Source organism: Pongo abelii, chromosome 11, assembly GCF_028885655.2.
Source record: "Pongo abelii isolate AG06213 chromosome 11, NHGRI_mPonAbe1-v2.0_pri, whole genome shotgun sequence".
Lineage (NCBI taxonomy): Eukaryota > Metazoa > Chordata > Mammalia > Primates > Hominidae > Pongo > Pongo abelii.
In genome coordinates, this window is record NC_071996.2 from 112,939,376 (window position 1) to 112,953,169 (window position 13,794).

At 34.9% G+C, this 13,794-nt stretch overlaps 1 protein-coding gene across 50 annotated transcripts in view; it reads left to right on the top strand.

The window, feature by feature from the left end:
• MAP2 (microtubule associated protein 2) overlaps positions 1-13,794 on the top strand; it is a 308,386-nt gene that overhangs the window by 175,038 nt on the left and 119,554 nt on the right. For 2 of the 50 annotated variants that reach the window (XM_054549732.2, XM_054549737.2), the window contains exon 1: positions 9,642-10,542. The exons of the other annotated variants lie outside the window; for them this stretch is intronic. The gene's annotated coding sequence lies outside the window, so the exon portion shown is untranslated. Of the gene's footprint in view, positions 1-9,641; positions 10,543-13,794 lie in introns of those variants that run through there. 50 annotated transcript variants of the gene reach the window in all.

The following is a 13,794-nucleotide window of genomic DNA, read 5'->3' on the forward strand; positions in this document are numbered from 1 at the left end:
GTTCCTCACCAGTAAATTTCAATAATACTTACTTCGTAGACTTGTGAAGAATGGTTGCCATATTGACTGTGAAATACTTAGTCAAGGGCTAGGCACTTCAACATGGACAATAAATGGTGGCTGGTACTCTAATTATTTACAGTTATACTTACATTTAAAATTTTTATTTTTATTTAGTAACTTAAACATTATAGTTATGGGTAGTCAATCCTTTCAGTTTTTATTCTTTTTTCTTTTTTTCAAGTTATAATAATGTAGGATTTTATTTTTAGAACATTTTCATGAAGAAGTATCTCATTCCTTTCTACATCTTACATAAAAATAAATTCTCTTGTTAGGCTTAACTCCAACCATACTTCACACTTTAGGCATATGATTTTTTTAACTAGAGAGAAAAATACTGTATTTTAAAGATATTGAATAGTCTTTAACATGGAAAACATAGCTTTAATGGTTCATTGTTTATAAAGAGAACTTCTATAAATTATGTCTGAAATGCAGTGAGCTTGCAAGTCAATAGGCTATAAAGGGGTGGTCCTGGGCGTTTTTATTTCTTTAGTGTTTTCCACTTGTGCTGCCAGTAACTTACCAAATGCATAAATGAGAGAAATGCTAATTTATTCTGGGTTTCATCAGTAATGATTCTTGAGTCTACTACAAATCAGTTCTTGGGAGGTTGAATCACATTGGTTGGCAGTGTATTTTTCTGTGATTTGCAACATGCAGATAGGATAAAGGATATTCAGCATTCTAATCTCCCTTGAAGGAGTACTACTTATATTTTTTTAAATTAATCTTGATTTTTAGAGTCTCACCCTTTGTATCTACAAAATAAAACTAAATTGCCAAAAAGACTCCACTTAATGACATTTAAGAAAGGAGGCTGTTTACTTGTGTGATATGCATGAACTCTTCCAAGCTTCAAGATCTGTTTTAATAAAGCCCACTTTGCACAGACATTATGTGTGAAAAGTCTCCCAAACTAATTTATGCACACCTGACTCAAGCAAATACTGTTATTGTTGTTTTTCTAAACTGCTTGTCACCTTTTGAATTTTATCTAGTTTGGAAAGGAAATTGACCAATATGCCTTAGTTTTTTAGCTCGAACAAGACTCCACTATGCATATTCTTTTTATATTCCTCTCAAATGGAACAAATCAATTCTCAATCAAAAAGAAAACAGTTGAGAGAGTTCATTTACTGTTTGGGTTAAAAATATAATTGGCTTAAAAGACAAATGTAAAAACTATTAGGATTTTTCTCTTCAAATATATTTGGATAGAATTAACAAAGGATGCAAAGGTATAAGTGGCTACCCATCCAGTCATAAAATAAGTGCTGCTGATCATGAATTGCATTTGATTTCACATGCTTCTCCTCAGGCAGGCTGGCAGTCACCTTGGCCTCTTTCAGCTGTCAGAAGAATTGAGCCTTTTGTAAACTCAATAGATTAGAATCCCAGCATTTTGAACAGCTGGTGTAAATAGGAACACGAATACAGAAATATATTCTAAGTTTCTGCTACTAATCTTGATCATTAATATCCACTACCAATAAAAAGTATACATTCACACTGTGAATCTATTTTGATGAACTCAGAAGAAGAGGAGCCAGCTCTCCTGACAACTGAAAGAGACCAAGAAGACTCAAGTTCTTCTGAGAACCCTAGTGGATTCTGAGCATGCCAAAACTGGACCAACTCTCCAACAGTTTATCAAAATGTGAAGAGCTGCCTGTGGGCCTTGTGGCACTTCTCTAAGTCAATATTACACATTATAATTCTCTACCAAATCTTAAAATGGTTTCAGAGCTTTTAATATTATCTGGAAATAAGAGCTAGGCTTCAAAGAGATACTTTGGTGACTGCAGGTCTCCGGTAGTCCTAGGAGGAAGGCTAATGACTCTCAGGCAGGCATCTCAAGCTCATAAATCAGTGGCTTGAAGTGAAGCCATTTAGAATAGAAACCAATTAACCAAAAATATCAAAAAGAGATAAAGCATTCATAAGAAAGAGGATTGCTGGCTGTGCACAGCCATGTTTTCATTTAGCTGCAATCCAGAGTCAAACTGCCCTTAAGCTTGGAGAGAAGAATAGTTGGGTGAATAGGATTGCCTGTCCAAACCGACCTGAGGCCAACAAATTTAGGGGGAAAAGAAACCCCTTGGTTTATTTAGAACTAAATTACATTGCGGAATCTAAAAAAATATGTAGGCCCAGCTATTATTTTTTCTACCTACCATGTTTCCCACGAAAGATATCTTAGAAAACCATGACACTCATTGATAATCACAGATAAAGCTTTACCATTTTCAGTGTGCCTTCAGAGTCATTGTTTCATTTGATGTAGAAACTTCGGAGGGGGGGCAGTTATCACAAAGGATTAACAGATTGTGCATGAACAATCTGCCCCCAGTGATGTTCCATTTACCTTTTATATGTAGAAGAGGAAAGCAGGCACGGAGTAACCATTTAAGCAAGCATTTTCAAAGCTTTCTGCATGCTGGTGGGCAGCTCCTTTTACTCAATAGATGTTAATAGCTAAGAAGGGGTTACTCCCAATCTTTAATCCCTGTGAGGTGTGAGATTTCTCATCTTTTTATATCCTCCTTTCTTGGCCACATAACAGAATCGCCATGACTTTTCACATTTTTGACAGAATATCTCTCAATTTTTGGAATACAATGCTATAAAAGACATCTTTTTTAGTAACAGTTTCAGTCTTTTCATCAGAGGAAAGAAACCACAATTGCTCTTAGTGGTTTCAAAGTTGATCTAACTATCTAAGGGCTGTATATGCTCTGGTAGGGGAAAAAAATGAGAAAAGTTTGTGTAATGCCAAGGTAAAGCCACAGTGTCCTACTTTTGCTGATCGGAGGAATGTGCAATTGTGTGGAGGGACATTACAAATTCTAGTTAGCTGAGGGTTCTGCCTTGCTGACCCGCAGCAGGTCTCATCATCTCCTGGAGGATTTTGTTTTGCATCCTATGTGTATTCACTAGTTTGTACCAGTTTCCATTAATTTATCCATGAGATTCACTGGATCTCTATAGCAGTAAGAAGGATTGCTGCCAAAAAGAAGGCTATAGATTAGGGTAGGGCCCAAGAAGGATGAACAGATTTTTAGAATGTTTGCATTTATTAAATCACAGCTTCAATTCAGTTTTCCAAGTAGTTACTGAGGTGTTCATTAAGTCTGTACCCAGTACCCTTGAAACAAGAATGCTACATAAATCCTTGTCTTAATCTGCACTAATCCAGATGAGCTAATTTGGTAGTTTGGCTCTTTAGTTCCCTAAAGTAACCTTAACACAGGGTGTTCAATGCCCTATCTGCATAATCATGAATTGTAGCAAAAAGATTTTTGCTCCTGGTCTAAAGAAACTCACCAATATTCATTTTGGTGATACATTTGTTCTCTAGTATGACCATCAGCAATTCAAATGTAATTAGAACTAAGAAAAGGGAGATCCTCTTAAATGTAACCACCTTGCTTTATCTTCAAAGCCTTTAAAAAGGATTTCTGTAAAACAGTTTTTGGTATTTCAACGGAGTAACCCTACAATAACAGTCTGTTTTATGGAGGTCTTTTCAAATTGTACACGTAGGCAGGCCCAAACCCCTGCGCACATGCTTTTTGTTTGTGCAGAGAATGCTGTTAAGTTCTTTTATTGCTTAAGCAAGAATAACAAATAATTGTCCTGCCATAAAGGAAAATAATGATAATTATAGTTTGCCAAGCATGTTGAATAAGCGGACAGGAAAGACAAAGTGTTAATGTTGGCAAATCCCAAAACAGAATACTTCTGCAGACCGAAATAAACTCCCACTTCTAATGGCCTTCCCATAAAAATGCTAAAAACTTTAGAGGCTGTTGAACAAAGCCTGATGGTTATGGTATATTATATGTAACGAAAGAGATGAAGATTTTAAACATAGTAATTTCTCACTGTGTTTTAGTGCAGCATAAATATACTAAAAGGGTATATGCGTGTGTATGCATATGTGAATACATAAGCTCTGAAAAAAATATTTATATAAAGGTAACCAGGCTGTTTTAGAAAATAATTTTAAAAATACAGTTTCTCCTAGCTACTGTTCATTAGTAGTCCTCTCAACAAACGTATTTCAGTGAGACTCATTTCACTATCTTAGACAGCTTTGTGTGACTTTTAAACAGCACTTATGGAAATAGATTTATTCAAAATTAGATTTTTGGCAGAAAATATGTACAAGAGAACCTCATTATCTACTAATAACTGTTGCCACAGAAGGAAACATTTAAAGTAAATCTTCCTCAAACACAGATACAAGTTTTATTAAAAACATAGTGAACGAAAGTTTGAGGCAATGTTTAGTTTGAAAAAATAAAGTTAGATCTTATAAAAATAAGGTTATTATAACTATGAATAGAAATGCTTGTATTATAATTGCAACTATATGCTCATTCTAAGACAAAGGAATGAATTGAGTTTGTTTGGTTTTATTGAGAGTAACTTCCCCACAAGTTTTATTAGAATGTAGTTCAACATCCTTTATGCCACCTTTGGCTTTTTCAGCATGCTCCTTAAAAAGGCTGTTTGGGTAAAAATATTTAAGCATTTACTCAATTTTTCCTAGATTTTAAAAATCTATTATGATACAGAAATAATTATTTGTTGAAGTGAATATTGTGCCCTTATCCTTGTGGTTTTCCCTTTTTCACTGGTAACCGGCCTAACCATGCCAGATCTTCATGTTCTCATGATTTGCCTATTACTTGAGTACCTCTCCTCCATTGCCTTAGACTTGCAATTTAAATTAACAGTTGAGTGGTATCCCATTTGTGTTGTGTTGTCAGATATTAGCATCTTGAGACAAGTATCTGGAAATCAACTCAAGAGGAAAGACCCTGACCTTTTGAGAAAGGATAAAAGTTAGTGTTAACCACTGGATAGATAGATGCATGTTCATGTAAATACTCATTTTATAAATGGTCAGTTTTTTTAGTGACTATGTTCACGTTATGATGGGGGGGCGTAGAAAAAAATTTCTCAAATGTGTAAAATAATCTTCCTCACTCAAAATCATATATCAAGCCTTTTCTTTAAGAGAGCATCCATTTGATTGATACCACCAGAGAAGACTTTAATAAATTGTTCAGTCTTTTTTTATTTCTGGCTCTTTCAGAAAGTTACTTGAAGACTGTTTCTAAATATGTGTCTATGGTTAAAAATATAAAAGAAAAACTTCCAGGTGAGACTATTTAATTTTTAGGCACTATAAAGGGAAGATTTTTCCTCTTGGTATTAACATGTGAAGAAAGAATAGAGAAAGTAGGTCTTGTGGCTTGCGCCTGTAATCCCAACACTTTGGGAGGCTGAAGTGGGAGGATAGCTTGAGCCTGGAGATAAAAGCTGCAGTGAGCTGTGATCACACCACTGTACTCCAGCCTGGGCAATAGAGTAAACCTTGTCTCAAAAAAAGGAGGGGGCATGGAATTGGGGTTAAAAAATAGAGTAGATTCATTTTGTGGGGAAAGTCTAGTGAAAAACTAGGTAATTAACGTCTCTCTATTAAATTGGACATATGAAAGAGCTTTAGAAAAATCTGTACCAATCCATTATTTTGTTTTGATGACATTATTTTGAATGTAATAAATAATTGTCACATTTGATAGTTGAGATCATGTTTATGAGTCATTTGATTTTGCATATATGAGCCCTGCTTGGAGCTAAGTAACTGCATAATTAAATTTTCATTTAAAGGAACAATAACAGCAGAAAGTCAAAAGCTAACTCAAGTAACAGGTGGTAAATGTTTGATATCTGTATTTTAGGTGACTTCACAGTAAATGAATAGCATTAATGATATTAAATATATCATTTTCTGTTGTGTTCCTGTTAATCTTCAGCAGAAATATTTATTAATCTTAAGTGTATTTTGAAAGTATTTTATTGTTAATGATGAGAAAAACTAATAGCATCTATCAGTTAGTATAATAAGGTAATAACCACAAAACTCATCAACTCACCAACATGTTTCTGTGTTATGATGTACATGTCCCAGGTACATTTCCAAGTAGATGGCATTCTACTTTCAAATACAGTTGGGAATCATATAACCATTGGATACTATTTAACATTTAAAACATTTTCCAAAGTTGAAGGTGTTTTGAATATTTAAAGTTTCTTTATTTTAGTACTTAAGGAAACATAGACTGAAATACTGGGAGAAACAACTGGTCCACTGACTGCAGACCAAGATGAATTAGTCAAGAGATAATATAAAACTTGAGCTAAGGGTCAGTTCATCCCAAACAGATTTTTTTTTTTTTGAATTGGGTTCTTTATATATGATATATGGTTTGTTTATTCACAACAGAAAGAGGATAAATGTGAGCAGTGAGACATTGACATTTATTAATCTACATAAAACGACAAGATAAAATTTCACTGGGTATTTTTTGTTTTTTTAATTTTTTTTAAATTATTATTATTATTATACTTTAGGTTTTATGGTATACATATGTAACTTACCAAACAGATTTTGAAAGATGGTAAACTATTCCCTCCCTCTCAGATGTCTTCAAATTAATGTTTTGTTTGTTTGTTTGAGACAGAGGCTCACTTTGTTGCCCAGGCTGGAGTGCAGTGGCACAATCTCAGCTCACTGCAACCTCTGCCTCCTGGGTTCAAGTGAACCTACTGCCTCAGACTCCCAGATAGCTGGGGTTACAGACACCCGCCACCACACCCGGCTAATTTTTGTGTTTTTAGTAGAGACGAGGTTTTACCGTGTTGGCCAGGCTGATCTCGAACTCCTGACCTCAGGTGACCCACCCACCTTGGCCTCCCAAAGTGCTGGGATTACAGGCATGAGCCACTGCGCCCGGCCTGAATATTAATACCATGTGGCTACCTACCCCACTGGTGTGCACTATTGCTGGATCCTCACCAGTGTGGGGTACCCCTTTTACTCCAGAGTCCTAATTCTGAAAGCCCCAGTCTAAAAGTTTGTTGCTTAATTCTGCTAATATTTCTAACTACCACCTTCTTATTCCTTTTGCTAGTCAAACTCCTCCAACATGTCCATTCAATTTATTGTCTTATATCTTTTCTGTCACACTCTTTTCTTAGCATTTTGCTAGATTTCTTTTTCACCCTATTATATGCTGGAAATGTTTTCTGAGAGATCTCCTGTGATCATCTTATTTTAAAATGGAACAGTTGCTTTTTACTTTTTATGTTGAATGACCTCTCTTTGCCACAGTAATGATGCAGTAGAAAGAATGTGAAAACTTGATTTCACTCTTGACTCTACTGTGCACCACTGACTGTGAGACCTTAGGCAAGTTATGAAACATCATACAAAGATTAAATACTGTTCAAAACCTGATACAAAGATTAAATACTGTACACATATGTAAGAGGATATTATTAGTGGCTACCCATTTCTCCTTGGAATCTTTTTTTTTTTTTTTAATGGAGACAGTATCTTGCTCTGTCACCCAGGCTAGCGTGCAGTGGCACAATCATAGCTCACTGCAACCTTGAATTCCTAAGCTCAAGTATCCTCCCACCTCAGCCTCCTGAGTAGCTGGGCTGCTGGAGTATGCCACCACACCTGGCTAATCTCTAATTTTTTTGTAGAGATGGGATCTTGCTATGTTGTCCAGGCTGGGAAATCTATTTTTATTTGATTCTGCAATATTGAATTGTATTGTTTTTACTGGCTTTTCTTTATCCTGCCACTCTATCATTGGTCTATCCCAAAACTATTGGCCTATCCCAAGATTCTTGTTCCACATATTTGACGAGGCCATCTATTTCAATTCTAGATTAATCTTTGTGAAACACAACTAATTATATCTTAGCCTAAAACCTCCAAGAAATTCTTCTGAATGCAGAAATAAATATGCATTCCTCCAATTAGGATTCCATCCCCTCTGTTATATGACCCCTACCTACATTTCCATTTCTATCTCCCACTGTTCTCTGTTGTGTGCCAACAACCTGTAGTTCTCATTGCCCCTTTGCTTCTGCTCTTTCCTCAGTTTCATCTTTACCCCTCATCCCCTGCTTGCCCAAATTATGTGTAACTTTACAAAGCTCATCTTAAATACCATGCTCTCCAGAATCATTAAAATTGAATGTAATATATTCTCTGATTCACATAGTCCCTGACACATACTTTTTCTTCTGTGCTCTCACCCTATACTTTGTGTTAATTACCATCCCAGATTTGATTATATATAAGCTTCTTGAAATCAGGAAGGGGGTTTCATGCATTTTTTAACAAGATCTAAGTAGATGAGGTATAATTTAATGCCTAATATGTAATAACAAATGTATATTCATTCTGAATATTTTGTTATATAAAGGAATGTTTTTCCCATTGCTCAGGCTTAAAACTCTGAAAAAAATCTTAAATTTCCAAAAATTAATATTTACTAAATTAATTTTTGATTTTTCTATCAGAATCATGAATTAACATACGTCACTGGTTCATTAATTTTGTTTGAAAATAACAGCTATATTGAGTGAGATATAATTCACATATAAAAATTCACCCCTTTAAATTAAATAGTTCAGTGATTTTTAGTGTGTTAATAGAGTTATGCAAGCATATCCATTATCTAATCTAGAAGGTTTTTATCACCCCCAATGGAAACCCATCAGCAGTCACTCAATTTCTGCCTCACCTCTATCCTAGACAACCTCTAATCTACTCTGTATGGATTTGTCCCTTTTCCTGGACATTTCATTTAAGTAATACAATAGTGGTCTTTTGTAGAAGGCTTCTTTCACTTAGCATCATATTTGCAGTGTTCATCCATCATTCACTGCTTTTTATGGAAGAATAATATTCCATTGAATGGATATACCAGATTTTATGAGTTCATTAATCAGTTGACAGACATTTAAGTTGCTAAGTCATTGATTCTTTTTTAAACTGAAAGGAAACCCAGTGGTTATTTAGTCCAGTATCCTCCTTTAATACATGTGAGATTGTGTCCCAAAGTGGTATTCCTAGACTTACATAGTTATTGTATTTCTTATTATTTTAGATGCTGGGTTGGTACAACACATACGTTTATGTACTTTTCTACTCATTCTTTCATATGTGTAATAAATGCTTGTGGAGCACTAAGTGTTTATGATCTGAATAAACAAAAATAATTATGGTTCATGTCCTCATGAGGTTCACAGTTTAATTGGGAATAAGCTTTTATTAAATAATCATGTAAATAAACACAAAATTAGAACCATGGCAAGAGCTATAAAGAAGACATTGGGGAACTGACCTTGACAAGGAGGATATTTTAGCTGTGATCTATGGATAAGCAATAATTACCTAAGTAAAAAGGGTAGAGAAGAGCATTCCAAGCAGAGCAAGAGCACATGCAAAGGCCCTGGCTGTAGGAGCATGGCTTATAGGGGAAATGACAGAGGCAAGGGAACAGGAGAGGAGAGGGTAGGGGAAGCATGTGTGGAATGAGGCTGGAAAGTAAGGTTAAATGATGCCAGATCTTCCAGGACAAGGGAAGGGTTTTACTCATTTTCTGAGGAGTATTGGACCACTGAAGTATTTTAATCCTAGAGATAATGCAAGCAAAAAGAAAACGTGCATTCTTTTTACTTTTTTTTTTTTTTCTCCCAGGGCTTAGCTGTGTTAAGAAAGGCGAAATTTGCTGGATGATACGTATCTTTTCTGCCAAAACTTGTGGTAGAATTGTGGCATTTCAAGTTTTCTTTTATGTGTTTACCAAATAACTTGTTGTCAAACGTAAAAACTTGTATTATTTTCACAGGATAAACAGCCTCCTTATTAGAATTCTCCAATTCAATTTTGTAAAGAACTATTCTTTCCAGTTCTCCTACAGAATAAGCAATCATGGCTACTTGAGAAGTATTATAATAAATATATAAAGGTCATATGTTTCCATTATACAATAAACATGTTTTAGACCTATAAATTCTAAAGGTACAGAAACCATTCTCTAAATTCCAATTAACTAATGCCTAATTCTTTAGCCTAAGTGCTTTTGACTTGAGAGACATTCCTCTCAGGCACTATATGAATGGGACCCAGGATGCTTTTGTAAAAATAATATAAAGCTTTTGTAAAACATAAAGGTCATGCCTGCATGGGCATGAATCCAAAGCTTTCATTAAATTCTACAAAGAGTCTATTATACACACAAAAAAGTTAAAAGCTAGGGTTTTTGAGAGTGGAAAATAATCTATAAGTTACTAGGAAAAAATATTTGGTCACTTTTTATACTACTTAGAGAAGTTTAAACCTATACAGTTATAAATGACACCAAATATTTAAACTAACAGCTATTACATAAGCTAATATCTTGAAAGCAATATTATCTTTTTTAAAAATTACGGACCTTAGATCATACTCAGGGATTATATTGAGCACTTGTGAGGAATGTAGATTCCTGGACCCACTACAGACATTTGGAATCAGAATCCCTGGAATAGAACTCAGAACTCTGGATTTTTAACCAGGATCCCAGGTGATTTTGGTGTCAACACATGTTTGGAAAGGTAACATAGTAAATAACAACATTCTTTCTCTGTTCAGTGTTTTGAAAAAACAAATTTATACAATTCATTAGTTATATCGTAATAGTACCATGTAATACACACTGAAAAAAAAATATATAATATAATTTACAATTTAAAGATGAAGAAATTATGGACCAGTGAAATTAAATAACTGGCCACATAGAGATCTGGCTTTGTTTATACTCTGTCATAAAGCCTCTTGCTGTAACTGCTATAAGTTACCTACTGCTAGTTCCCTACTATAAGAAGTACCCAGAAAAAGAAAGCTTCTTTTAGAGAGTGGAGTTTATATGAGTCCATAAAGGTGTCAGTCAACATCCACTGAAACCCATGATCATCAACAAAGTTAAAGATTTATAAAGAACAAAGTATAACACATGAGCCTCTCTCGCCAAGCACAACTGTCTGACACTTTCTAAAAGAAGCTCTCAGAGGTAACACTTTACAGGCAGAAAAAGTGTGAAAATGAGAAAAATTTGCTCCAAGTTGTTACAATTTAACAAGCAGGGAATATAAAGAAAAAACAAAATATTACAGTAAAGTGACCCTAAAACCTATTAGCGTGTATCGCTACCAAAAATAAATAAGTAAATAAATAAAACTCCATGTAACTCCTTAAAGCAGCTAGAAAAAGACAGATCTGTTAGGTTGCTTTAAGACATGAGCTTTAATAAGCATTTTACCCAAGAGAGATGGCTCTGTGATATGTGTGTGCTGTATCACATGAATTGCATTTCATTTCATGCAGCACCTTTATTGGGCATTAATAATAAAACTGTTGAATTTAAAAACAAATTCTGAAATCAACTCTATTTTATAGGCCTTTACTAGAAAAGAGCTCTTTGCCAATATAATGTGGTCTATTCATAACATATTTTGAGAGTGAAAAGATAGAAGTTTTCTAGTTATTTGTTTATTTCTAGTTTCTAGTTATAATTTTGAAATGTTTGCATTTCAGTAATGAAGTCAGGGGTTAAAAAAATTCAATTTGACTTTAAGGTGGCTTTATCACAGTAACACTGATTTCTTCTAAAATATCTTCACAGTTTATTTCTTTATGAAAAAAATGATTTTAATTCAAATTATTTAAGAGAAAAGATCGTTCCTTTATGTAATGCTAAAAACCAACTCTTCAGGAAATTGGGAGCCAGAATTTTTTTCTGGGCCTGTTGTAACTGAGTTTGTCAGCTGCCGTATAACAGCAGAAATAATATTTCTTATGATGCTGTTGAAAAGTGCTATTCAGCCAGCAGCTATAGCAAGTAATGTATTAAATGAATGAGAGAACTATTAATTACATTATTTCAAGACTTTTAGGTGATGCTATAGCTGACCAATATTTGAGAATATTTTGGGAAATGAATGGCAAATGTCTTTTTTGGTCATGTGTCAACTTCTCTATGACATGGAAACATAGTATTAGAACAAGTTTTACAGGAAATCTTATTTAAGGACAGAAAATTCTATAACTTCCTTTGGATAGTTAAGGATCCTTATCTTTTGATTTAGCAGTGGCGTTATGTTTTCTTACTAACACAATAGAAATCTGTATTCCTGGTTTTAGTGTTATTTCAAAGTTATATCAGGATCTAATGAAACATGGCCCATTCATGGCTGCTTGCTACTGTAATAAATTCTTGGAGACTATTGCTAAGATTACCTTCTATTAGATCAGGTTCTCTTACCCCCGCCGTGTGCATCAGTTGATCTCCAGACAATCAGTGAGAGTACTTTAAGAGCTTGAAGTAGACTTGCTGTGTATAGGGAAAGCATATTCTGTTTATGCTAACTAGATAGAACCACCCAAAACATGAGGCGAAGAGAAAGCCACAAATGGCTTCCAGTCTCTTAACGTGTTTTTTATTTCTATTTTTATTATTCATTTATTTATTTATTTAATCTGTTTTCTATAGCTGCATGAGTTTTCTTTTAGCTGAATGGCTCTCTGTTTGGAATTAACATTAGGAAATAGAATGAATGTGAAATGGCAAAAATAAAATCATAAACAAAAGAGAACAAAACTCACTAAACTATAGGATCTGTAGTCCTTCATTAAGAAAGTGCCTCCAAAATCTTCCTTAGAGCCAAAGCCCCTGCTAAAGGTGAAATCATGCAAGTCACTAGTTGCTGGGGGGAGCCCACAGTGCAGGTTGCTGGCTTTGCAGTTTTGGGAAGGCCCCAGATGGATCAAGGAGCTCAGTGGGGCTAGTGGTGAAGAGCTTTACACTTGGAGTCTTGGAATTAGACCACTCAAAGACTCAGAGTGGGACTTTTTTATTGTAGTATAGTTATTCAGAGCCACAATTTTAAAAGATAAAACATTTTAAAGTCTGTCAACTATTCATTGGCTTAACATAGCTCTAAAAAACATTCTAACAGTGTGAGGTTGAAACCTACCTCTGAAGCAAACTTTTGTGCCTGCAAATACCAAAGGTAGCTGATGTAGTCCCAGATGAGCCCAGGGTAACCCGAGCAAGGAGTCAACAGCCCTCACATTCCTTTGGAACAACAATAATTAGAGCAGCTGGAATATTCGCAACCTCATTGGCTCACTTGCTGTGTTTTTAAGCCCAGGCTTTAATCTTATTTTTATGTTTTTGTATAAATCAGACACATGTGGCTTAATTATAGACATTAAGTGGCTACTAGGAGCTTTAGATGAAAGCTTTTCAATACAGTGCAATGCCCAGGTTCTCTGGTGTCCTCCCCACTCTGCAGTTTCTGTCTCTTTGTGCCCCTCCTCCTGTGTTGATTTCTGCACTCCTCCTTCCTCCATTCCGACTGCCCCTCATCTCAGTGGTGCCTATTTACTTAAATCTAAGCCAATTAAATACAACATAATAATAGAACATCCTTCTGAAAGGAGCACAAAGGATGGGGAATTGCATGGCCACTGACTGAATAACGGAAGAACGGGGAAAACATCTTAAAAGAAACCCCCAATAGATGATTCATCTATTCTTCCTTTGCCTCCTATTTATAGGGAGGCAACCTCTTCATTGTTTTTGTTTCCAGCAATCTCTGTGCCAAGTCCCCCACCTTTCTTTGGTAAAATTTTAATGATATATCATTATGTATATTTCCAAGATTATTGATGTGAGAATTATTGTATTATGCACTCAGGAATATGGTTATAGAATTTCCAGAACACTTGGGAGTGATAACATTATAGACTGAGATATATTTCAAGGCTTGCTTTTATGTTGATATATTTTCTGAGCCAGTAAGTAA